This window comes from Dromiciops gliroides, chromosome 5, assembly GCF_019393635.1.
Source record: "Dromiciops gliroides isolate mDroGli1 chromosome 5, mDroGli1.pri, whole genome shotgun sequence".
Lineage (NCBI taxonomy): Eukaryota > Metazoa > Chordata > Mammalia > Microbiotheria > Microbiotheriidae > Dromiciops > Dromiciops gliroides.
The window spans coordinates 192814795-192819270 of NC_057865.1; positions in this window are offsets into that span (position 1 = coordinate 192814795).

Below are 4476 nucleotides of genomic sequence, written 5' to 3' on the forward strand. Positions count from 1 at the left end.
CAAGTTTTTCTTAAATCATCTTGCACATCATTAAGAAATGAAATAAAACCACAAAATAGTATTCCATTACAATCATATACCACAACTTCTTTAGGCATTCCCCACTTAATGCACATCACCTCAATTTCTAATTCCTTGCCACCACAAAAAGAACTGCTATAAATACTCTTGTACAAATAGGTCCTTTCCTTTTTTTTGGGGGGGGGGGTGAGGCAATTGGGGTTAAGTGACTTGCCCAGGGTCACACAGCTAGTAAGTGTCAAGTGTCTGAGGCCAGATTTGAACTCAGGTCCTCCTGAATCCAGGGCCAGTGCTCTATCTACTGTGCCACCTAGCTGCCCCCTTTTCCTTTTTGTTTTTGTTTTTTTGTTTTTATTTTTTGGTGAGGCAATTGGGGTTAAGTGACTTGCCCTAGGGTCACACCACTAGTAAGTGTCAAGGGTCTGAGGCTGGATTTGAACTCAGGTCCTCCTGAATCCAGGGCTGGTGCTCTACCCACTGTGGCATCTAGCTGTCCCCCTTTTCCTTTTAAAAATATTTTGGGGATACAGACCTAGTAGTGGTATTGCTGGATCAAAGGGCATGCATAATTTTGTAGCCCTTTGGTCATAGTTCCAAATTGCTCTCCAGAATGGTTGGATCAGTTCACTAGTCCACCAAGAGTGCATTTAGTGTCCCAATTTCCCCACATCCCTCCAACATTTATAATTTTCCTTTTCTGTTGTATTAGTCAATCTGATAAGGTGTGAGGTGGTACCTCAAAGTTGCAAAACACTAATTGTTAGCAACCTTAATGTGCCCCATTCAGACTTAGATGAATCTAACAAAAAGATAAACCAGCAAGAAGTTAACTATCTAGGAGATGGAGCCAAGATGGCAGAGTGGCAGGAAGATTCATATTGAGTCTCCTCCTCCCCCAGCTCTTCCAAACACATCTAGAAAATTCAGTAGAACAAATCCTAATTGGGAAATCTGAGAGAAAAATCACTGAAAGCAATTTTTTCCCTCAGCCCAGATCAGTATGAGGGGGAATGGAAGGAGGGAGAGAAAGAAGAAGGGAGAGAGAGAGGGAGGGAGGGAGGGAGAGAGACTCACAGAGAGATACACACACAGAGACAGACAGAAAGAGAGAGAGAGAGAGAGATTCCCCCACTGGGGATGGAGTCTGGTCAAGACTATACCATGACAGAACATATTAGCACAGGAAGAGGCTATGCACAGGGTTAAAACAAAGTCTCAGATCCTTCACAGAGGTACTTAAAATTGTGTAGCATTCATGAACAAGTACCAACTGGCAGCTCTGTCACTCAATACCCATTTCTGGGTTACAGACACAGGTCAGACTAAGGAAGGGACTTGTGTCCAGGGATAATGTCCCTGGGTGAAGCATGATCACAGGTACAGTGTGCTGAGCAAGGGTAAGTTCAGAAGCAAGCAGCAGCTATATGACTCATATCCCAAGACTGGGGTAGGACTTGATTTCCCACTTCTAGCACAGTCTGAATCTTGAAGGGAATAACCAGGGCAGGAATCAGAGTAAAGGGATGCCTACAGTTCTGTCACTGTGAATCATAAAAACTTTTGAGCTGGGTGATAGTGGCTGATGCCAGCAGCAATCTACTGGAACTCTAACCAGGGGCAAGCCCACTAGCTTATGACTCACCAGCCCATAGACCTGAATCTAGGGCAGTAATGTGCAGAATTCAGACCAAAGGGACACTGATCAGACATTTTGCAAGATCAGAACACTTTGGGTGCACTGAAAGTCTAAATATTACAGCTTAATCTTTTTCTCAGATCCTTGAATAATACAATACCCCATGAAACCAGAGGTAGCATCATCTCATCCTTTCCCTTGAGAAGTATGTGGAGGCTGGTAAGGTCTAGTCAGGATGAAAGCTAGAAGAATTATCAAAAAAAAATCCCACCAGAAAATGCTATTATGGTGGTGACAGAGACACAAGGTACAAACTTAGAAGAAGAGTGACAAACAGATATAAGAAAAGCATGAAAGAAATAAAGGCCTTTGGTGGGGGGGGCAGCTAGGTGGCTCAGTGGATAGAGCACCTGCCCTGGATTCAGGAGGACCTGAGTTTAAATCTGACCTCAGACACTTGACACTTACTAGCTGTGTGATGCAGGGCAAGTCACTTAACCCTCATTGCTCCACAAAAAAAAAAAAAGAAAAAAAAAAGAAATAAAGGCCTTCAAGCATTCTTTTTTTTTTTTTTTTTGAGGCAGTTGGGGTTAAGTGATTTGCCCAGGGCCACACAGCTAGTAAGTGTCATGTGTCTGAGACCAGATTTGAACTCAAGTCCCTCTGACTCCAGGGACAGTGCTCTATCCACTGTTCCATCTAGCTTCCCCAAGCATTCTTGATGAAAAGGTCAGAGGTTTATAAAAACTTTGAAGTCCAATCACGAGAGTAAAGAGAAACAAAAACGCAAACATGAATAAATAACCATAAGGGACTAAACAAGAATAAATTGTTTATATTCCAATATGGAGAGATGATACTGTTTCCCCTAAGAATCACATCATCATGAAGGCTCAAAGAGGGAGTTAAATCATACAAAAAGCTTTGGAGTAGTTTTCCTATATCTTAATAGTATTAAAAGAAGAATGGATGGCTAAGGGAGAAGAAAGCTAGGGAAAATTATCTCACACAATCAGAGTATACAAATAGAAGTCCATATAAACAAGAAAGAAGGGTTGGGGGAAAGAAAGTAACACCTGAACCTTACTCTCATCTGGACTGGAATAATTTCACATAGATGGGTATAGAAATACATTCAGGGGGCAGATAGGTGGCTCAGTGGATAAAGCACTGGCCCTGGATTCAGGAGGACCTGAGCTCAAATCCAGCTTCAGACAACTGATACTTACTAGCTGTGTGACCCTGGGCAAGTCACTTAACCCTCATTGCCTCACCAAAAAAAAAAAAAAGAGAAAGAAAGAAAGGAAAAAAAAGAAATACATTCAGCAGGAAAATAGGAGAGAAGGAGAAGGTGGAAAGGAGAAGGAGGGTAGATGAAGGGAGCAAAATTAACTCTAAGAATGTACAATATTATTTATTGCAGCTCTTTTTATTGTGAAAAAGAATTGGAAAATGAAAGTTGGAAAAAATCAGAAAATTCCCTGTCAATTGGAAATGGTTGAATAAGTTATAGTATGTAAATCTGATGGAATACTATTGTTTATAAGAAAGGATAAATGGGATAGCTTCAGAGAAATCTGGGATGACTTTTATGAACTGATGTGTACCTAACTGAACAGAACCAGAATAATTTAGACAATGATAACAATAGTGTAAAGACTTTGGAAGACTTAGGAACTCCCATCAGCATAATAACCAATTATGATTTCAGAGTACTCATAGTGAAATATGCTACCCACCTCCTGATAGAGAGTTGAAGGACTTGGATGCAGAATGAGATTTATTTATTTATCTATTTTTGCCATTAAGGAAATTTGTTTTGCTTGACTTTACATGTATGTAACAGTTTTTGTTTGTTTGTAAATTGTAAATAGTTTGTAACATGGTTTTTCTTTATTTCTCAATTGGCTACGGGCCAATTGAGGGGATTAGGATGGGAGGGAGAAAAGGAAGATCTTTTATGATTAATTTTTTTTTGGTGAGGTAATTGGGGTTAAGTGACTTGCCCATGGTCACACAGCTAGTAAGTATTAAGTGTCTGAGGCCAGATTTGAACTCAGGTCCTCCTGAATCCAGGGCCGATGCTCTATCCACTGCACCACCTAGCTGCCCCATGATTAAATTTTTAAAAATAAAAAGGAAGTAAAATATAAGAATAGAATTTTAATTGATATGAGAGAGTTCTGCTGATCACTGAATACAAATGTAGAGAATATTTTTTCTCACCTTTTCATGGGACCTTTACAAAAACTAAGCATATACTAGTGCTTCAAGAAACTCAGAAAACCGCAGAAAAGCAGATTTGTTGAACACATCCTTTACTGACCATAGCACAATAGAAATTATAATTAATAAGAGTAATTTGAAAAAAAGGATTCAGGTAAATGAGTTCTAAATAATATAATCCTAAAAATATCTGGGTCAAAGGACCAATCAATCAGTCAACCACTATTTACTAAGGACTTGCTATATGTTGGGCACTGTGATAAGCACCAAGATACTTCAGGAAGATCATTTTAACAGCTAAGTGGAGAATAGACTTGAGTGGGAAGAGACTTAAGACAGGGAAGTCACATGCAGAAATATTTTTTATCAAACTGTAGTGTCCTTTCCAAGGCTATGTCTTACACTTTCCATTCCAATTGGCAGAATGAGTCCCCAGAAAGTCCACTCCTATTCAAAGCTCTAGGGGATAATAACACTGAGGGGCTAGTATTTTTATTGCTATTACCAATAAGTGTCCATTTATTATATAAGCTTACCATAAACATTAGTCAGTCTGATTTCATTTATCTTTCTTTAGCAAACTGTTTTTATTA